Below are 23,105 nucleotides of genomic sequence, written 5' to 3'. Positions count from 1 at the left end.
TTTCATTAGCATCCATCTACTTAGCTCACACTTATCCTTAGGGGCTTGACAGATGAAGGTGACTGCTCAAACACCAGCTATGCCAGCCACCTCAATGCCCTTCTCTCTCTGTCTCTCTTTTAAATTCCTTGCTCAAACTCTTCTTTTAAAAGTCATGCTTGGGGTGGCCAGGTAGCACAGTGAGTAAGAGCACCAGCTCCAGTGTCAGGATGACCTGGGGATTGAATCCGGGCTCAGACACTCAGCACCACACCCAGAAACACCTGGCCATGTAACCTTGAGCAAGTTACTTAACCCCAATTGCTTAAAAATAAATAAATAAATAAATAAATAAACTATATAAAAGTCATGCTCTTAGGGCTCCTCTATTTTCCCTGTGTCCTGATTCTTATGATGTTTCCCCTCTAGCACTAGGGGGAAAACAACATTGTCTTTTTAAAACATACTCAGTTCCTCCATCAAATAGAGGTTCTCCCAATGAGGACTTTCTCTCCACTTGTAGAGAACTGGTTTTTCAATGACCTGTTGCAAGAATGAAATATGTCCTATGGCGAGGTTTCAGTTGGGGAAAATCATTCGTGACTGGCAGGATCAGGGAAGACTTTCTAGACAATATGGCACTGGAGTTAGGCTTTAAAGGAAGGGCAGAAATTTAACGGGCGCAGATAAAAAGAAGAAGGCATTTCAGATATTTAGGAAGAGGGTGAGAAGAGATCCAGAGAAGGGATTATTGTTGTTCATCTTTTTTCAAAGAGGACCGGTGACATCACAGAGGTGATGTCTTGACTTGTGAATGAATTGGATCCGTGAAGCAGAGCCTCACTTTCTCTTCTAAAGTCTTTGGAATCCAGTGGCAAGACATAAGTCAATATGACTGGCAATGGCCCAGACCGGGGAATCGAAAGGTTAGGGTGTCTACAGGTAGTCGAGGATGGCTGGAGCATAGAGAATGTAGGGAGGAAGCACAAGCTAAGCTGAAAAGATAAGGAGATGTTGTATTGCAGATGGTCTTGAATGACACAAGCATGGGAGTTGTAGGACTAATCAGATCTATGTATTTGGAAGATATGTGGTTGCAGTGTGAAGGCTGAATTGGAGGAGGAATAGTGGGAAAGATAAGATCTATTGAGAAGCTATTACAATAGATGGAGTCTACTGGGCTTTAGAACTATTGCATATAATCAAGAGAAGAGTCAAGCAGAACCCTGAATGTTTGGCCAGGGAACAAAAAGAAGGGAAAGAATCATAAGCAGAAGAGAAATCAAGAGAAGGAGCAGGTGTGAGAGGAATGCTGGTGAACTTTGTTTGGAACACTACCCTCCCCCTTCAGCTTTATTACCTATTCCCTTCCTCCTAGTCTCATCTTATACTCCAGTCCAACTGCATTACCCCTATACCTCAAAAACACCATGCCCTCTCCTGCCTTCAAGGCTTGTCTATTTCCTACGGCTGGACCATCCTTCCTCTTTTTCTGAAGCTCCTCTAAAGTTTAACTTTGAATGTCATGTTTTCCACATAGCCTTTCCTGATCCCTCCTTTGGTAATGTCCTTCCCTCTAAGAAGTCATATGCCTTCTGTACTTATCTAATGTAACTCAGGAAACCCTAGTTCCCACTGTTTTAAAGTCAGGTATGTTACATTTCAATCCTCTCCAAGGTCCTCCAGTACCCTTAGATGGCCTTGGGGTGTGTAGGCTCTCTGCAAATGGTGCCAGGCCCCATTGATGGCGTTCTGCAAGAATGGGGGGGCCCCTGTGCCCCAGTTCTATTTTACCATTAACAGTAGGATTATCTTTTACAAAAGAATATTTACTTCAAAAGGTATAATCACAAATATACAATGTTGCTCCCTCAATATGTGGAAAGGGATTAGGTTCATAGTTTAGTTCCCATAGAACACAGTTTTAGTTCCAAGTCCAGAGCTCCTCTCCAGCTCCAGTCCTAGGCACCCTAACTTCTCCAGGTTTCCATGTTTAATACCATCCCTCCTGGAATCCTGGTTCCAAGTCACTGTGGCTCCAAATCCTCAATGCAATGGGGATCATCTCTGGCATTTGAAACTGGGAAAGACAAATGGCACAGAACAGAAACAGATACCCCCAGGTCCATTTCTTGGAGATGGGGTAAAAGAAGAAAGGGTGGGGTGAGGGGGAAAGGAAGGCCTTCCTTTTTCAGTGGTTCACAGGAGAGACATAGTGGAATAGCCAGATGGAGATGTTTTGTAGGAAATTGAAGATTCCAGAGCTGGAGTGTATCTTATACATCATCTCTTTACCAAAATCTCAAATTGTATTTACCAATATCTTTGTGTAGAAGCAAGACCTTAACCACTCCCCCAACACTAAGTAGGCTAATTTTTCCTAAAAAAAAAAAAAAAAAACAAAAACGAATTGCTTCTATAGCAAGTAGAAAGTCGAACGTAGCAAGATGGCTGCAGCAGAGGCAGAGAGGGCATCAGGCACCGCCCTGGAGATGGACAAGCTTCTGGAAAGCACCCTTGGTGATTTTGATACAGCCAAACCCTTCCCAGCATCCCCTCCTATCACCACGGCCCCTGATGCTTCAGGTTCCCGGAAGAGCCTGCAGACACAGCAGAAGATGCCCTCTTTGCTTCCCAAGAATTCTTCCAAGAACTGTTTGACAGTGAGCTAGCAGGCCAAGCCACTGCAGAGTTTGAGAAGGCTATCGAAGGAGCTGGCCCCATGCAGATGAGCAGTTAAGGAAGCTTCTCAAGGCAGCAGGGAGGGTGGGCAGTGATACAACATCCCAGCTAGAGTTCGCTTCCTGCCTGAAGGAAACACTCCGTGGACTAGCAAAGAATGCCACTGACCTTCAGAATCCCGGCCTGTCTGAGGAGGAGCTGACCAAGGCCATAGATGGGCTGGGCTTAAAAGAAGGCAGTACACTGCCCATTATGCAGAACCTATTGTCTAAGGATGTACTGTACCCATCACTAAAAGAAACCATGGAGAAACATCCAGAGCGGCTGCAGAGTCACCGTGAAGCACTGCCCCCAGGACAATTTGAAAAGTATCAGGCTGCAACTCCTGAGACTTTTCTCAGTATGAGGATAGTGGAAGGTAATATATACATATTTATATATATGTATGTATGCATACATATATGTTTATATAGGAGGGTATATGAGCATATAAATACATATGTGAGTGTGTGTATATGTATACATAGAAGGCACAGGATCAGTTGAATAGGAAGGGATAATATCTAAAAAATAAAACTGAGAGGTGAGAGAGGCATATAATGATAGGAGACAGGGAGAGACAGAATAGGGTAAATTATCTCATATAAAAGAGGAGGGAAATATAGTCAGCCTTTCACAATATATCCCCATGAAAATGTTTTGTGTAACTACACATATACAACCTATATTGAATTGTTTATCTTCCCAGTGGGGATGGGTGATGAGGGAAGAAGGGAAAGAATCTGGAAATCAAAATTTTAAAATCAAATGTTAAAAAAATTATTATTATTATTACATGCAACTGGGAAATAAGATATACAGGCACTGGGGTATAGAAACCCATCTTGCCCTACTAGAAAGTCGGAGGGTGAATGGGGGAGGATATGAGGGAACAGACTGAGGAAAGGGGTTTTCAGTAGGATTGCTATTTTGGGGTGGTAGGTAGGGGAAAGAAAGGGAGAAAATTTGTAACTCCATACCTTGTGGAAATGAATGTTGAAAACTAAAGTTTTTTTAAAAAAAGTATCAGGAACAGCACAATGTAATGGGCAAGACTTGTGAACAATTTGAAAAAGATACAGCTGCAGACAGCGAGGCCACACAGAAGGCCCACTTCTAGATGGATCTAGATCTCATGCAGCATCTTCAGCATTTGGGCCATCCACCAAAGGAGCTTGCAGGAGAAACACCCCCTGGCTTCAACTTTGACCTTGACACTTGGAATCCATCGGGCCCTGCAAGTGCCAGTGGAGAGCAGTGTCTGACCATGTGAAATTCTTCACAGTTCCCTTCCCATCCCTAGCCATGAGTGAACACCTGAAGTCAGCAGAGCCATCTGGTGCTGGGAGGGATGGTGATGCTTTGGAGAAACTGCCTGCCTGTCCCACTTGTCTTCTGCCCCCATTCCACTTCCTTCCTCAGTTCTTACTCCAAGACTGCTCCACACCAGCAGGGTCCCTCTGTAGCCCTGGAGGTTATTGTTTCTGGGAATGGGACCTATTATTCAAATTGCTCTCATTGAGTCTTTTATCCCACCCCCCACCCTCAGTTCTCTGCTGCTAGTGAAGGTTCCTATCTCTACCTGCTTAAGGTCTTTATGGACCATGTTCCCTTTCCCCCCTCCCCCACCTACCTCTAATATTGAGTGTACCTGTTGTATATACCTGCACTGATGCTTCCTCCTCTGTCTCTCAGGGTTGCCTTGTTCCCTATTCCCTTTGGAGTCTGGGTGCTGCGCCAGCTCTGGGCATGGGGCTAGGGTGAGATCCTTGGCTCTCAACAACCATCCTCAGGTATCTGATCCCTCAGGGCAGAAACATTGGTCAGAGTAGGAACTAGAGAAGGAACACTTGGCATATCCTGGTGAGAACAGGGTCTTTCTGGTCTTTGCCAGCCATATGTCCTTTCCCCTAGGCACACATTTATTCTGTTGTATGCTCTGAGCTCTGAGTTCTGCTTTTCTAAATTAATAGATGCCTCTGTTCCTGGTCCATCTGAAAAACCAAATGTTATCCTGAATGTTCCACAGTGCTTCTGTTTCTTTTGCCCCCTACCTCTCCTGCTGTTTTCAGCTTCCCACCCACCTTGACTTGTGACTGAGAGGAAACCCCTCAGCTTCCCCTAGCAAATATACACAGTTAGGGAGGGAAGAGAGCATTCTCTTTCTAGCTGTTTTTTTGGGCAGTTTTGAGACTTCTCTGGCTTGGGAGAGGGCTGGCAGCTTTTTCTCCTCCAACCCTTCCAAGTCTTCTATACCTTGGTTGATGTCTAATAAACATCCTGAGCTAGGTGGTTGGGAGTGTGGCCCATTTCTTGTGTGGGTTAAGTTCCTACAGGCTAAGGGGTAGAGCTTGGCTCTAAAACCACCTGCTCAGAGGTGTTTGGCAATGCCTCCCCCCAGTCCAGGCTGATATCTTCCTGTTTCTTAAAGATTTCAGCAAAAAATTCTAATTTTTCACTGATTTTGTGCTTAATAGTTAAATTTTATTATTGAACGTTAAATCATTTCTCTTAGCTTCCTTTTCTTCTCCCCAGCCCTAGATCTGAGAATTGTTGATACTGTGGGGCCTCATTTACCTTATAAAGTAAGCACTACACTCAGACCAACCCTCCTGAATTAAGTGTTATGAAGACAGCTAACATTAAGATGAATTCAGTCTTGGTTTAAAGTCAAATATAGTTTACTAAAATAAGGGAATTTTTAGGCACCTCTGAGCTCACCATAAGTAAACAGTGTGACATGGTAGCTAAGAAACCAAAACATTTTTCTGTCGTAGTGCTAGAAAAGTCCAGAATAAAAGGAGAGTAGTAAGTGCTACTTACATTGACTTAAGTGCCTATTTTATATTAGACACTTATGATATAATATATATCATTTTAATAATTACTAATTATTTAATAATTACTTATAATTATGATATAATATTATGTATTACATATAAAAAAAGAAACAATCCCTGCCTTCAGTAAGTTGGCGGGGGGGAAGGGAAGACACACAACTTCAGTGATACATTTAATTCTAAGCACCCCTCTTAGAATGTTGACAAGTTGGTTCAGGTTTGAGGGAAGGTGGCCAGGATGCTGAAGGGGCTTAAAACCCCATCACTCAAAAGTTAGTGGCTGAGGGTGGTAGTGGAAGAAAGTGGCTGTGCAAGCTAAGCCAAGGTTTGCATTGGGAGGAGTGGAGTTGTACAGAAAGCTGTGACAAACCTGTCTAGTTGCTGCTATGCAGCTTTCTTCCTTAAAAAAACAAACAGTGCCTGCAGTACATCTCTACTGGGGGGGAGAGAAGTGGGATGAACTAGAAATACTACTGTGGTTAAGACTCATGAGACCTGGTTTTGAACCTTGGGCAGGTCATTTACTTTCTAGAACTCAGTTTCTTAATCTGTAAAGGGAGGGTTGTGAATTAGTCTCCAAAGTTCCTTCTAACCATCAATGACTGAGCATATAGTATAGACATTCAATAAATGCTTGTTAAGTTGAAAAAAAAATTTTAGAAAGAAGACTTGGCTGGCTCTAAATGCTGAGTCACTTTCAGATTATGAGTACAAAGCAGCCCTAATGAGCTACAGGGACTTTCTTGTTTGGTAGATAGATTTGAAAGCTGAATCAAATCCCAGGGTTCTCAATGCCTATCCCTGTTGAATATCCTTCTCCTGTTATGGCTAAGTAAATGTCCTTTTGTTAACTATTCAATTACCTACATGCATCTCATTTTGTTCAGATATTGAGCTTAAGCTACCTGAGTCAGGCCTAGTAAAAACAATCTCAACAAATAGGCAACCAGCCTCCCCAGAAAGCATGAAGGAGATTTAGTCAATGCTACCTTAGCCTGGAATTTACATTTTCAGCCCCTTGTTCCTAATTATGTGATGAAAGACTGTGTCCCTGTTAAAGGACTATGAGGCATCATAGAGGGAGATGCTTTCTTGGAGCATAAAGGACCCTGGAATCCACATGATTCCTCTGTTCTTCTTGTAAAAAAGAATCACAGGATGTTGGAATGAAAGTTGGCACCTGAAAGAAACCTCAGAGGCTAACTAGTCCAACCCATGTCAGAACAAGAATGTCCCCTACAACATCCAGGACAAGTAGCCTTCCAACTTTGCCTGAAGACCTGCAGTGAAGGAAAAGCACTTCCTCTGGAATCAGTCTCTTCTGCTTTGAGGAAATGCTAGTTGTTAGGAAGTTTTTCCAGATATCTACCCATTGCTCTCAGTTCTCCCCTCTGGGGTCAAGCAGCATAGGTGCAAATCCTCTGTCTAAAGTTCAAATTTAGTGCATCCAGTTTTGTTCAGTTCACAGCCTGAGTCCTTCTTCCCTTTTCAGTCTTCTCACATTCTACTCTCCTTTTCACACTACACAACCAAAACAACCCACTTGCTGTTTCACACACAATGGCCCATTTCTTGTCATCATGCTTTTTTCACTGGCTGTTCCCCATGCCTGGGAGGTTCTCCCTCCTCATCTCTACCTCAGACTCTCTGGCTCTTTCAAGATTCAGCTCAAATGTGACTTTCTGCAGGAGAACTTTCCTTTCCTCCCCAGCTGCTAGGGCTTTGTCTTCCAAGGTTACCTCATATTTACTCTGTACCTAGTATGACCTGATTTATTTGCATGTTGTCTCCCACTTTAGAATATAAGGTCCTTGAAGTAAGGGATTGTTTTTACCTTGTTTTTTGTATCCCCAGTGTGAGACAGTAGCTGTCACAAAGTATTTAATAAATACTTGTTGATTGAATGATTGATAGCAAGTGTTCATATGAAATCATGTATGTGTAACTTTAAAAAAAATGACAATGTTGTAACAGCAACTCTTTAGCATAGAATGTATATATTTTTTTATTCAAAACAAAGGAATTTAATGAAAATGGCATAGTAAGAAAAGTTGCAATTCCATATAAGCCTAGCACAGTGTATATTTTTAAATTTTTAAGTTTATTTTTTATTTATTTATGGAATAAAAAAGCATTTCCATAACAGTGTAATAAAAAAAGATGATTGCACATGGCACTGAAAATCTATTATGTGCAACTTGCTTTTCCTTTTAAATATGTATTTTAAATACATTTATATAAATATAATATATATTATATGTAATATCATATATAAATATATAAGAAGTTATCATGTAAATTTCTTTTTTGTCCTTTTTTTCTTCCCTCTCCTTCCACTCGCCGAGAGATAACTACCATTAGACACAAGTATGTATGTATGTATACACACATATATAAAATCATTCTATACAGACTTTTATTAATCAGCTCTTTCTCTTAATGCAGATGGTATCTTCCTTCATATGTTCTTTGTGGTTAATTTTGGTATTTATAGTAGTCAAAATGATTTATTTGTAGAGTTTATGTTTGACACTGAGCATTTTAAAGAGCTGTGTAGGAGAATAGTAATCACCACATTTGGTCAATCTGAAGTTCTGTATATATGATGTCTATCTACCCTGTGCACTCTTCCCCCAGTCAGAATGTAAGCTCCTTGAGGGCAGGAACTATTTTGTGAAAATACTTCGAGAAGAGCTATAAGACTGGACTTAAATACTCAAAAAGAAAAGCAAGCTGTAAATAATAGAAACCTACAATTTCAAATGCAATCTTTTTTTCTATTCTACTCGGTATATAGAAATGCTCATTTTATTTGTTGGTTGTTAAATTTGGAATAAATTTTTTTGTAATATTTTTAAAAGATCTGTAAACATGTAAATTATCATTATTGTCATTCATAAATAAACATTGATGGATATCTTTATCAGAAGAGAGCCTTTGGGGGCACAGACAAGCTTCCCCCTTTAGCTTATACCCTGTTTCCAAAAGGAAAAAGAGAAACATATATCAGCCTTGCAAAAAAACACTTGCTCATTCTCTTAAGTACAGTCTCTGAGATTTGAGACTAGCTTTCCTAAGGCTTCAGATTTCCCAGGATGCATTTTAGAAAGGGAAAAATGGCGTGCATCTCAATGGTTGTTTTGTCACCACGCATCCTTTTCTCAATACATATGTTCTCTGCTTTCTGAGATCTCGTGAACCTTTCCCACCTTGAAATCCCCATAAAGGGAAGGAGCAGAGGAAGCAGGAGGATATGTCCTTTAAAAAAAGAAAGGAAAAAAGAGATTGCTTACCGTTTTCTATATTTTGCTAATGAGTTAATTTGTCTGTCTGCCACTGGTATTGGAGCAGTTTCCAGGCTGGTATTTTACTGACTCAGAAATTTCTTTTGAACTATCATCATCATCCCTTTCAGTTGCTGTTGGTGAACCACAGGACCTGGGAATGTTGGGTATCATCAAGCAGATGGAGAAGTTTTTACAGGGGCAAGGGAACCTCTCAATGAACATTATGTTTTTGAAGAACAATCCTGAAAGTACCTTGAATTTGTGGAGTCAAAAGGGAAGGAGTGAAAGAGAAAGAATTTGACAGCTTTGGGGTTGATTTATATCAACTCAGACTATAAATTGTATAGCCCCCCTGAGGAAATTTATTGGATTTTCAAGTGCCATAGAGTAAGAGCATATTGGTTGGGAAGGGAAATTAGAAATCATATACCAAAATATTCATAGTAGCTCTTGGTGGTAACAAAGAACAGTAAACAAAGTGAGCGTCAATTCATTGGGGAATGCCAGGAAAAAACTAAGGTTTATAAATGTAGAATAATATTATGCACTAAGAAATGATAAATTTGAGGAATTCATAAAAATATGGGAAGATTTATATGAACTGATATAGAGCAAAATAAGCAGAACCAAAAGAATAAAATACACAATGACTTCCAATGAGATAAATGAAAAGTTGTTTTTTTTTTTGCAAGGGGGAAGGTAGGGCAATTGGGGTTAAGTGACTTGCCCAAGGTCACATGGCTAGTTTTTGTGTTAAGTGTCTGAGGCCACATTTGAACTCAGGTCCTCCTGACTCCAGGACCCTTGCTCTATTCACTGTGCCACCTAGCCTCCCCAAATGAAAAGATTGTTAAAAGGAAATTGACCTCTGAGTGATTGAAAAACCAAGCAAAGTCCCAGAGAAGAGGTTATGAGACATACAAAACTCTAGTCTCAGAGTAGAAGTGGATGTGTGTCATGGGAAGTGGAGTGTATAGGTAGGGAAAATCTATTGGACAGAATATTCTCTATATTGTCAGATAAGGTTTGTAAATCAGATATTTTTGCTTTTCTTTGTCACAGGGGAGGTTCAGTATTGGAAGTGGTAGATGACTATAATAGTAACAACTAGCTTTTATACTTTACAAATATTTCATTTTATTATGACAACTTTGGGAAGTAAGTACTATTATTATCCCCATTTTACAGTTGAGGAAACTAAGGCAGACAGGTTAAGTGGCTTGCCGAGGGTCACACAGATAGAAATGAACCTAAGACACCGACTCTGGGACCCATGTTCTATCCAGTCAAATGTTTTGGTTTTTTTTAATCATGTAAGCCAGAGATTCTCACTTGCTTTTTCAACTGGGGGTGAGGTAGGGTGGGAGGAAAAGACTACAGATCTGAAAAAAGTGAAATTCAAATTGTAAAGATAAAATGAATATGATACTTTAATAGCTGATCACAGAACGCTCTTCTGAAAGCAAGTATTTTGCAAACCTGAAAGAACAATGTAAATGAGTTGTTCCGAGAAGAAAATTATTTCTTCCAGGAACTGAGGCTTCATGTTTGCAATAGTTCATTATTTGATCAAAAAGCTTTAATTGCATACCAATTCTATGGAAACTGGATGAAAGGTACAGGATAATAAAGGAAAGATAACTTGAGGTACAGAAATACCAGATAATAATGGAGAAATAACTTGGGGTGCAAAATTACAAGATAATAAAGGAGAAATCATTCATGGTAAAAAAAAGTTACTGATGTGGTTAGTCTGAAAAAAATCTAGCTGTTGAGTGTGGGTTGTTTTTTTGGGGGGGGGTTATTTTTTGGGCTTTTTTTGTTTTTCGTGGAAACAAGAGAAACAAAATTTAACCCTGTAGAAGGTTGGCTTTTACAGAGTACCATGACGATCTGAATTCAGTCCAGGAAGTAAATCCTTGAGGGGGTGTAAGGCCTGGTGACAACTCAGTAACTGGAAAGATCTGTAAAAAAAAAAAAAAAAGAAAAGAAAGAAAGAAATGCCATTACATTGTGATGTGTGAATTACCTAGGATTGAACATTCATTTGGATATGATTTCAGTACTATTGTGGACACAATTCTGGCACAGACTGTCTGATTTTGACCAAATAAAACTGGATTGAGCTGGTTTTCCCACGTGAAGTTAGTTCTCTGAGTGAAGCAGCAAGGTGGACAAGGTGGCTGAGGCAGAGAAGCACCAGGTTTAAATAATGAAGAAGCGTTTCTTCATTTTAAAAGTTCAGGAAATGATTGGCTAAGTCTGGATTACCCTGGGTTCCTGGTATGCAGAGAGAAATTATTGTAGCTGGGAAATGAGAGGACTTTGGGTGAACTCTGATCCTGGCTGGTCTGGGGAAAGGAGAGCTGGAATTACAAAAATGTTACTATAATCAATGTTAGCAGAGTGGGAAGGTAGAGTAGCTGAGTTAGGGGGTAGAAAGAAAACAGCTGTGTAAGACTGCACCAGAGGGACTCTTCTACGTCTACCACCAGCATGTGAAAAATGGAAGAGTGGTCCTTCACTGGTATGATTACGTAGAGAGCATGCCTACTACCAGCTTAGGAAAGCTGGAAGAGTGTAATGTTCCATTGCCATGTGTATTATTGTGTAGACACTTTTGAGAAGACACTGTAAAAAGCAAGAGCAAGGAAATATTTTGTGAACAACTCAGCAACGTCATTACAGGGGTCTTATGTTCCTGACTGTTGATCCCTTTTGTGTGGTGGCTGTTTGTGAACTGTCTGGAAGTGTATGTTTCCTCCAAGGTTCTTTATGTGGACCTATGACTAATATTGTGCTTCTCTTTGGTGGGAACAAGGACCTGGCCTCTGAGGAGTCTGGTTAATGATGACTTATGGTACAGGTTCAACTTACAGCTGGGTACTCGATTTTTATGCCAGCTAATTCCTTTCTTTTGGGGAAGGTGATAAGAGTATTGGGCAGTAACAGTTGGTTGGGCTGGGACCATGAGAACCTCTGGGTAACTGGAATATGTCATTTCCTGCCTTTGTCAGGGACATAGTTTGCCTATAGTCCTTAGGACATATTTTGGCTACAGTTAATGTCCGTGGGTTCAGGGCTGCCCGTTACCAACAGGATTAAAGGAGAGATATGAGCAAACTGGCTTCACCCTAGGAGATCCCCTGGTCTGTTTGATTTTTCTTGCTGACTTTGATCTTCTACACCCTGAATTGTACCTTCATTGCCCAGATCAAGGACACTTGGTTGGCTCTTCTACTCTGTCCCTGACCTTAATATCTATGCCAATACTTCCTTGATTAGCTAGATTCCCTGGATTAGCCCTTTCTGACTCTCCTTGCCAACCATATCTTTTATGCCCTGGTGTGTTATTCTTTGGTACCAATCAGTCAGTCAATAAACATCACTGTGCTGAGTGCTGGTGATACAAAAAGAGTCAAAAAGCCCCTGATCTCAAGGAGCTTACAATCTAATGGGATAACAAGCAAACAAATATGTACAAACTGTAAGCAGGATGAGTAGGAAACAATTAAAAGAGGGAAGGCATTAGAATTAAAAGGCATTGGGAAAGGTTTCCTGCAGAAGATGGGATTTTAGGTGGAACTTAAAGGAAGCCTGGTAAGACAGTTGGCAGTGAAGAGGAGGGCAAGACCAAACTAAGTAAAAGGATTTGGGGAGCTAATGGCTTCATCTTGGGGAATTTGCACCTACTCACTGATTCTCTCAGATTCTTAAAAATATTGACTATTCTGAATTTAAATTCCAAACACAATAAGTATTTCCTTACAGAGTTGAATGAAAAAGAGGATTGCATAGACACCTGTAGATGTCCATTCTGAACATCTTGCTTTCCTTTTCATGTATATCAGTTCAAGCTGCAGTTTTCAAAGTTGTCTGGCTTATCTGTGTTTCACTCCAGTGTTTATTCTCTGCCCCTAACCTAGACTCTTGGGAGAAAGTGCTGTAGTACTTGTGACGACACCATAGCTTTTGCACCTGGAGGAACTCTATGGCCTAGTGCACAGGAGTCACTCTGTGGGCCCCCAATACCAAGACCACTTAGCTAAGCTCTGTTGATTCAGAAAGGCATCAGTTTTGTTGACTAAAGAGCTATCCTGAAACACCATAACCCCTACCTAGCCCTAGTTCTGAGGGGATGAGAGGACTTCACTGGCCTGTTGGTATACCCTACTGACTAGCTATAAAAAAGATCTGTGAGCCAGAGACTCAATCAACAAGTATTTATGATGTGCAAAAAGAGAGGGGAAGTTTCCTCAGGAGGACCTGTGACTCGGGTGAGATGTGTTTGCAAGTGGGGTTGCAACCAACATTTTTAGGAGCAGGGCAAATAGAGGAGTTTCAGTAACGTGACTATACCTGGGATGGGTGGAGGTTTCTCCCATCCAGGATGTTCACATGATCTGCATGGACTGTTGAGAAGCACAATGACTCTGGAATCAGAGGAACAGGGTCTCTGGTGCTTACTTCCTTTTTCTATCAGGCAAATAATTTAATTCCCTGGGCCTCAGTTTCTTTATCTGGAAAATGAGAGGGTTAGATTAAGTGCCTTCAGGTCTCTGCCTGTTCTAGATAGATGATCCTGTCATTTCTGTGATTACGTACATTTCCTTGGCCATAGCAATGGGAACATAGTTCAAACTAACTTCTAGAAATAAATTACCACTTAAAATTCTTTGTGGTTTACCAAATGTTGTGTGTTCTAGCCATGACTAACCGAGGGTCTCCTTCATCTTAGAGCACTAGACCATCTAGTCAAATGTTCTCATTTTACATGTGTAAAAACCAAGGCCTACAGAAGTAAATGACTTGTTTCATGTCATATGACCATACATGTCTTAGTTAATAGCTAGGCCTCCTGGCTCCTATTCTATTGACCTCTCTGTTATGTCATAATTAAATGATCAAATTAATTAATGATTTTATATTGTGGTCTATTAATTAAAAAGAACCGAGGTAGTCAATTTGTTGTTGTTCAGTTGTTTTCAGTTATGTCCTAATCTTTGACCCCATTTGGGGTTTTCTTGGCAAAGATACTAGAGTGGTTTGTCTTTTCCTTCTCCAGCTCTTTTTACAGATGAGGAAACCAAGGCAAACAGATTTAAATGACTTTCCCAGGGTCACACTGTGTCTGTGTCAGTAGCTAGTATGTTTCTGAGATCAAATTTGAAATCAAGAAGAGGAGTCATCCCGACTCCAGGCCTGGCACTCAATCCACTTCAACACCTAGCTAGAAGGTGATCAGTTAGTTAATAAAAGGGACTGGGAAAGACTTCATGTTGAAGGTGGGATTTTACTTCGGACTTGAGGGAAGTCAGGCAGCAGTGGTATGGAGGGAGAGAATTCCAGGCATGGAAGACAGGCAAGGAAAATGCCCAGAACTGAGAGATGAGCAGTGTGTCTTGTTCAAGGAATAGGAAAAAGGGGGGGGTGGAGCCAAGATGGCAGAGTAGAAGCAGGATATCCCTGCGGCTCCAGCTTCCACCTTCCCCAATCCATGTAAAAAGGGGACTCTAAACAAACTTTGGAACTGCAGAACCCACAAAATGACACAGAGAAGTGTCCTCCCACTGAGGACAGCCTGGCAGGCCAGCAGGAATCAGCCAGGGCAGTACTCTGGGAGCCGAGCCCAGCCCCACACCAAGGCTTTAGCCCCAAGGCAGGCCTGACCAGCTGCCGGCCAGAGGGACCCCAGATCAGCAGCAGCTGTGGCCGTTTCCAGATTTATCAACATGTAAATGCGAAGGACAAAGTGAGTAGTCAGTGCAGTCTGGACTTTGGGACCCAGTAACTGGGAGTGCGTGGCTTTTGCCCCTGGGGCGAGAAGCCTCTGAGGCACCAGCACAGCCATGTGGCAGCTTCAGCTCCTGGCCTGCAGAGGGTAGGGGGACCAAGCACCAGTATGAGGGGTAATCACTCTTGTTTTAACCTGCTTGGATGTGGATTGCAGTCTAGGGTGGAGGTCCTGGGGTATGTGTCCAGTTTGCCAGAGCATGTGGAGACCTCAGAGAGGGCACCCATCTAATACCTCCGGCAGCTGAGAAAACCCCAGCATTTGGGACGAAAGCTCCCCTGTCTGGTGGCAGAGTCCTACTGTGGCAAAAAGACCAGTGGTCAAGTGACTGAGGGGCAACATGACCAGGCAAAGGAAACAAAGCAGACAGAAGATTCCAACGTTAGACTCCTATTTTGGGGACAAAAAGGAGCAAAGCATGGAACAGGAGGAAGACAGTGAAGTCAGAACTCCTGCACCAAAAACTTCAAAGGAAAATACAAGCAGGTTACAGGCCATAGAGGACCTTAAGAAGCAGATAAGAGAAGTGGAGGAAAAATTGGGAAGAGAAATGAGAATGATGCAAGAAAATTATGAAATGAGAGTCAACAGCCTGACTGAAGAAAATAACACCTTAACAAATAGACTAACTCAAATGGCAAAAGAGGCTCAAAAAGGCAATGAGGAGAAGAATGCCTTAAAAAGCTGAATTTGCCAGATGGAAAAGGATCTCAAAAGCTCAATGAAGAGAATCATTGCTTCAGAATTAGATTGGAGCAAATGGAAGCTAAAGACTTTATGAGAAATCAAGATGCTGTTAAACAGATCCAAACAAATGAAAGAATAGAAGGCAATGTGAAATATCTCATGGGAAAAACCACTGACCTGTGAAATAGATCCAGGAGACATAATTTTAAAATTATTGGACTACCTGAAAGCCATGATCAAAGTAAGAACCTAGAAATCATCCTCCAGGAAATTCTCAAAGAAAAATGCCCTGATGTTTTAGTACCAGAGGGCAAAATAGAGGTTGAAAGAATCCACTGATCACCTCCTGAAAAAGATCCCCAAAAGAAAACTCCTAGGAATATTATAGCCAGGTTCTGGAATTCCCAGATTAAGAAGAGAATATTACAAGCAGCCAGGAAGAAACAATTTGAATATTGTGGAAACGCAATCAGGATAACCCAGCATCTGGCAGCTTCTACACTGAGGGATCAAAGGGCTTGGAATATGATATTCCAGAGGTCAAAGGAGCTGGGATTAAAACCAAGAGTCACCTATGCAGCAAAACTGAGTATCATGTTTCAGGGGAAAATATGGTCATTCAGTGGAATAGAGGACTTTCAAGCATTCTTGCTGAAAAAACCAGAGTTGAACAGAAAATTTGACATTCAGATACAAGAAGCAAGAGAAGCATGAGAAGGTAAACAGGGAAAAGAAATCATAAGGAACTTATCAAAGTTGAATTATTAACATTCCTACATGGACAAACAATAATTGTAACTGATGAAACTTTTCTCAGTAGTTGAAGGAAATAGAAATATATATATATATGGCCCTTGGAAGTCTTCAGCAGCTCTGTTCTCAAAATCAAAATCAATCACTTTCTCCCATTCTCAAAATCAAAATCATTTTCTCCACAGAAGTTCTAGTCCAGCAGCAGCTGCACTGCCTCCAGATGCTTGTTCCAAGAAGTTCTAACTGTTCAGCTTGTGCTCTTCCTTAAATATGACATAGCTCCTCCCTATTGAGCCCCTTCCTGTTATGTCAGCAACAGGGGATCATACCTTTTGTTTCTTTAACAGAGGCTTAATTTGAAACTAGGTGCTAAGTACCTCTCAGCTTTCCAATACAGAGGGATCTTCAGATTTCATTACTACTACAACTGGGAAAATTTAAAAAAAAAAAACTATTTGACTCTTCTATTTGAAAAAAAAAAACTCTATTTCCCCATCTGAAAAAGTGAGGATGATAATAATAGAACTTACCTTCCATGGTTGTTGTAAGGATCAAATAAGATAATATTTGTAAAACACTTTGTAAACCTGGATATAAATATTACCTATAAAGATAATAAATAATTGGTAACATTTATATCCAGGTTTACAAAGTGCTTTACAATATTATTATTGTGAGTTTAATTTGGTTTTAATGATATCTAGCACACTCTACTTATATTGATAAATATTTAACTGCTTTTCATCATAATGAAGAACAGTGCAGACACTATAATTTTTTTTATTGAAGTTTACTTGGGATGGCAGTTACATGGTATAGTGGATAGAGAACTGGGCTTGGAATCAAGAAGACTCATCTTCATGAGTTCAAATCCAGCCTCAGATAGTTACAAGCTGTGTGACCCTGGGCAAGTCACTTAACCCTGTTTATCTCAGTTTCCTCATCTGTAAAATGAACTGGAGAAGGAAATGGCAATCCACTCCAGTATCTTTGCCAAGAAAGCCCCAAGTGGAGTCATGAACAGACACATTTGAACAACAAAATTACTTGGGGTAGTTAACAGTTATCTTTTTGTACCTTCCATGACAACCAACAAGCAAATTCCATCTGAGTAGAACAGAAGGTGATCTATGCTATGCAATAGACATACTTGAAAAATTGCATATAAAAAGAAAGTATCTCTTATCATGAGGCAGCAATGTGTCTGCATTTGAGATCAGAGCCCCTGGGTTCAAATCTCAGATTTACCAATTTCTTCTTGTATAGCCTTGGGTTAGTCCTAACCTCTGTGGGCCTTGGTTTCCTCATCTGTAAAATGAGAGGGTTGGGTTAAATGACTTCTCAGATCTCTTCTAGCTTAAACTCTATGACCCAATGACCTCCACATTCCATATCTGATCTGAACACAGGGCAAATATAACACTTAAAGATCTTAACCTTGATTTCAAAGACTATTCTACCTTTAGCATTTATTTGATTAGCATGTCATAGGTACAGCACTTAGCACAGTTGTAGCACAGTAGGTATTTTGTTATTGCTGAGTTGGTGTTTAGTTGTATTTGACTCTTCATGACCAGATTCTGGGTTTTCTTGGCAAAGGTTCTGGGCTAATTTGCCATTTCTTTCTCCAGCTCATTTTACAGATGAGGAAATTGAGGCAAACAGGGTTGTGACTGATCTGTGGTCATATAACCGGTAAGAAGAGTCTTCCTGACTCCAAGTCAGCACTCTATCCACTATGCCACCTAGCTGCCCTACAGTAGGCATTTAAATGTTTATTGGATTGGATTGGATGTGGAGCACAGGTTTATTGTTCACTTATAGTGCTGGTTTAAGCAGATGTTTTGATGAACCAACTCAATGGATTATCTATCAAACCAGATGTTTTAGTCTGGCCAATATTTAGACTTCATCCACTTGTTTTTCCTTGTGTGCATTACTGGGCTAATCTCTTCTGAGTGGCCATGGATTCCCAAGGAAAGATCCTCTAGTGTTTCAGGGCTTGCTGCAATTAGCCTGGTGTCATCTACAAACAGAAAATTCTGGAGAATGTCACCATTTTTAGGGACTACCTCCTGCATTTGGATTTCAAGTAGGCCAACCACTGTAATAGCGATGAAGACATTTGGTGAACAAGTCTCCCTGAACTATGCCTGCTTATTATATCTAGTTAGAGAAATGGTGAACAATAATAGTGATTTCCATTTGACTCATAATAAAACACAATTTTTGGAAGGTAAAGCAATTTTCCCAGAATCAGTGACACAGAAAATATTATCTGTGGTCACATCTGCCTCTAAGGCTCCTTTTGGCTCACAACTTGGTGACCTCTTAAGTGACTTTGCAAAAAAAAAAAAACAAAGTTGGTGAAGATGGCAGAGTAGAAGCAGGACTTCCACATGGCTCTGGCTTCAACCTCTTCCAATACATGTAAAAAATGACTCTAAACAAACTTTAGAGCTACAGAACCCACAAAGTGACACAGAGAGAAAAATTTCCCACTGAAGGAAGCCCAGCAGGCTGGCAGGAAGGGTCCATCACAGCACACTGGGAGCCAAGGGCAGTCCAGCCTGAGTCAAGGTTTTAGCCCCAGGGCGGCCCCAAAGAGTGGAGGCTAGCATAGGCTTCACATAGTGCAGACTTCACGAGAGTAATTCACCAGCAGCTGTAGGGCTTTCCAGACTTCTCAATCCATAAATGCCAAAGACAAAGTACAAGGTCAGTGTGGAACTTGGTTGGTCCAGGGGAGGATAAAAGAGTGCGGTCCAGCTGTTACCCCTGGAGCGAGAAGTGTAGGAGGCGTGGTGGCCGCAGCAGCTGCCGCATGAGTGCTTCTGGAGCTCCTGGCCTGCAGACTGTGGGGGACCAAGCGACCATTCAGAGGCTAACTGCTCTTGCTTTGACCTGCTTGGATCCAGAATGTGGTCTTGGGTGGTGGTCCTGGGGCATGTGACCAGTGAGCCAGAGTGTGTGGGGGCTGTAGAAAGGGTACCCATCCAATAGCTCTGGCAGCTGCAAAAACCCCAGCGACTTGGGACATAGCTTTCTCCATTCTGGAAGCAGAGTTCTACTGCGGCAAAGAACTCAAAAGTCAAGTAATTGACCGCAAATATGAGCAGGCAATGGAAGGACAAACAGACGATAGAATCCTTTTTTGGGGACAAAAAGGATCAAGGCATGGAGCAGGAAAAAGACAGCAAAGTCAGAACCCTTGCATCAAAAGCCTCCAAGAATACTATGAACTGGTTACAGACCATGAAGGAGCTCAAGAAGGATTTTGAAAATCAAGTAAGAGAAGTGGAGGAAAAATTGGGAAGAGAAATGAGAGTGATGCAAGAAAATCATGAAAAGCTAGTCAACCGACTGCTAAAGGAGACCCAAAAATACAACTGAAGAAAATAACACCATAAAAAATAGACTAACTCAAATGGCAAAAGAGGCCCAAAAAGCCAATGAGGAGAAGAATGCTTTAAAAAGCCAAATTTGCCAGATGGAAAAGGAATTTCAAAAAGTCACTGAAGAGAATAACTCCTTCAAAATTAGATTGGAACAATTGGAAGCTAATGACTTTATGAGAAATCAAGATATGAGAAATACAAGATAAAACAGATCCAAACAAATGAAAACATAGAAGGCAAGGTGAAATATCTCATTAGAAAAACCACTGACCTGGAAAATAGATCCAGGATAGATAATTTAAAAATTATTGGACTACCTGAAAGCCATGATCAAAAACAAAAAGAGCGTAGATACCATCTTTCAAGAAATTCTCAAGGAAAATTGCCCTGATATTCTAGAACCAGAGGGCAAAATAGAAATTGAAAGAATTCACCAATTGCTTCTTGAAAAAAATCCCAAAAAGAAAACCCCCTAAGGAATATTATAGCCAAATTCCAGAGTTCCCAGGTCAAGGAGAAAATACTGCAAGCAGTCAGGAAGAAACAATTTCAATATTGTGGAAATGTCATCAGGATACCACAGGACTTAGAAGCTTCTACATTAAGGGAAGGGCTTGGAATATGATATTCCGGAGGTCATAGGAGCTAGGACTAAAACTAAGAATCACTAGCCAGCACTACTGAGTATAATGTTTCAGGGAAAAATATGGTCATTCAATGAAATAGAGGACTTTCAAGCATTCTTGATGAAAAAACAGAGCTTGGGGCGGCTAGGTGACACAGTGAGTAAAGCACCAGTCCCAGAGTCAGGAGGACCCGAGTTCAGTTCCAGCCTCAGAAACTTAACACCCACACAAAAAAACTAGCTGTGTAACCTTGGGCAAGTTACTTGACCCCAATTGCCCTCCAAAAAAAAAAAATAGAAAAAGAAAAAACCAGAGCTGAACAGAAAATTTGACTTTGAAATACAAGAAGCAAGAGATGCATGAGAAGGTAAACAGGGAAAAGAAATCATAAGGAACTTATTAAAGTTGAACTATTTACATCCCTACATGGAAAAATGATAATTGTAACTCATGAGACTTTTCTCAGTATGAAGACAGTTGAAGGGAATATATATATATATGTACACATACATACATATGTGTGTGTAAAGGAGGATGTATTTATATACAAATATATGTGAGTGTGGGCATTTGTATGTTCGTGTATACATAGACAGAGGTCACAGGATGAGTCGAATATGAAGGGATGATATCTAAAAAATAAAATTTAGACGTGAGAGAGGAATTTATTGGGAGAAGAAGAAAGGGAGCGATAGATTAGGGCAAATTATCTCATATAAAAGAGGCAAAAGAAAACCATTACAATAGAGGGGAAGAATATACACTATCTTACCCTACAAGAAAATAGGAGGTAGGGGATAAGAGGGGGGAGGATAGAAGGGAGGGCAGATTGGGGGAGAGGGTAGTTAAAAGCATACATTTTTGAAAAGGGATAGATAGGGTCAAAGGAGAAAATAGATTAACTGGGGGGGCGGGACAGGATGGAGGGAAATATAGTTAGTCTTTCACAATATAACTACTATGGAAATGATGTGGGTAACCACACATGTACAATCTATTTTGAATTGCTTATCTTCCCAGTGGGGGTGGGTGGTGAGGGAAGAAGGGAAAAAAAATCTGGAATGCAAAGTTTTAAAAACAAATGTTTAAAAAAAATTTTTTTACATGCAACTGGGAAATAAGATACACAGGTACTAGGGTATAGAAACTCATCTTGCCCTACTAGAAAGTTAGGAGGGTGAAGGGGGAGGATATAAGAGAAAACAGATTGGGGGAAGGGGTATTCAGCAGGCTTGCTATTTTGGGGTGGGGGTAGGGGAAACACGGGAACAGAGAAAAAATTGTAACAAAATCTTGTGGAAATGAATGTTGAAAACATGTTGAAAACAATGCTGAAAACAAAACAAAGTTGGTTTTGACTGGCCTCAATGGGAAGAAACTGTCATGTGGGGCTTGTGAATCTGGGCAAATTTACTGCCACATCAATTGATCCTAATCAACTAGATTTTAACCTTGAAGATCACAAGATGTAACACTAGAAGACACTTCAGAGATGATTTAATAGAACCCCCTTACTTTACAGATAGGGAAACACCCCCAGAGAGGTGAAGTGTCTGTCAAAGCCCATTAGTGACAAATCAGGGAGCAGAACTGTGGAGTCCTGGACTCCTGCATCACACCATGCTTCCTCTCACACTGCTCAACTGGGGGTTTTAATCCACATCCCTGAAATGAAAAGTCTATTATCAGAGGCAGGTAGGTACTTTAAGCTTCTCAGCATTTCTCTCTCCCTGACTACTTCTATAATTATGTCGCCACCAACAAGATTTTGTTGGGATGCATTTAGTCAGGTCTAATTGGTCTGATTTCTATCTTTAGTGCTGTTTTCAGTTCCTCATGAGGCACATTAGGTAACTCAATGAATGGAAAAGCATTTATTAAACCCTTACTATGTGTCTTGCATTGTGCTAAGTATTGGGAATAAGAACAAGCAAACAAACAACAATCCTTCCCCTCGTGGAACTTATATCCTAATAGAGAAAGATATAAGGAGTTGGAGGAATTACATACTGTGAGGCAGGCAAATGGTGAGACAGTTTCAGTGGTTGGTTGGATAGGCTATGAAACTGAATGATGGGCTGGTAGCTAGGGCCAGTCAATAGATATAAAGGGCTGAGTAGATTAGTTTGCACACTCTCAGGTCATCTATGAATTGGGTTGGGTCCTAAGAAGATAACTCTGAAGATGAGTGGGCCAGCTTCTCCAAGGACTTAGAACATGGATGCAGAAAGACCTAGGGATGGAGGGCCAGTTCTAAGGTCTGATGTGGAGGGAGCTGGTTTAAGTATGGAAGAGAGAGTCACAAGGCAAGGAGGTGGAGAGACGGCCTGGATGGGATGTACAAGCGGAGTACTGAGATGTGAGGGTCCAAACAGGGTGTTTCTGTTCCACCATCATTAAGGATGAGAATAGTTCGCTGGATATGCTGGGTAGTCAGCACGTCACACTTACATTGGTGTTAACTTTACATGTAAATATAAAACTGTGATCTATCCAAATATCCTATGGCTTAAAAAGAACTTAACAAATAAAAGAACAGACAAATGGTAACATTGGAAGCATTGATGTCCACTTCGCTTGTTAGGTGGGGGTTGAAAGTTCTAATCTCAGAGATGCAGGTTTGATTCCCATGTTGGTTGTTGCTGTTTGTCCTTCCCTCTCACAGAGGATCAATGACCTCAGGAGGGTGATGTCTTGATTTGCTCAGGAACTGGACTTAAGTGAGGCAGGGCTGCACAAAGTCATCAGCCTCACTCTCCTCCAGGGTAATTTAAGAAGCAGTATGGTATAATGAAAAAAGAGACCTGAAATTGGGTTCTATTCTTTGGTTTGCCATTCATTAGCTGTGACTTCAAACCAGGCATTTCACCCATCTAGGCTTCAGTTTCCTCATCTATAAAATGAGAGGGTGGGAGTAAATGATCTCTAAGGTCCCTTCCTATAATCTCTAGGGTGAAAACACTTGCTGATGAGGACACCTGGTCTGACGGGACGTGTGTTCCCATTGACCAACTGTCTGA

General features: G+C 40.9%; 1 pseudogene; it reads left to right on the top strand.

Moving 5' to 3' along the window:
* The first annotated feature begins 2,409 nt into the window (after positions 1–2,409).
* LOC138154662 (peroxisomal biogenesis factor 19-like) lies at positions 2,410–3,977 on the top strand (annotated as a pseudogene).
* Positions 3,978–23,105: the final 19,128 nt, after the last annotated feature.

Source organism: Petaurus breviceps, unplaced genomic scaffold (assembly GCF_028583685.1).
Source record: "Petaurus breviceps papuanus isolate PSGF00001 unplaced genomic scaffold, PetGlider_PUasm1.0 91067, whole genome shotgun sequence".
In the NCBI taxonomy this organism is placed as follows: Eukaryota; Metazoa; Chordata; class Mammalia; order Diprotodontia; family Petauridae; genus Petaurus; species Petaurus breviceps.
This window is presented reverse-complemented; position numbering and strand designations above follow the sequence as displayed.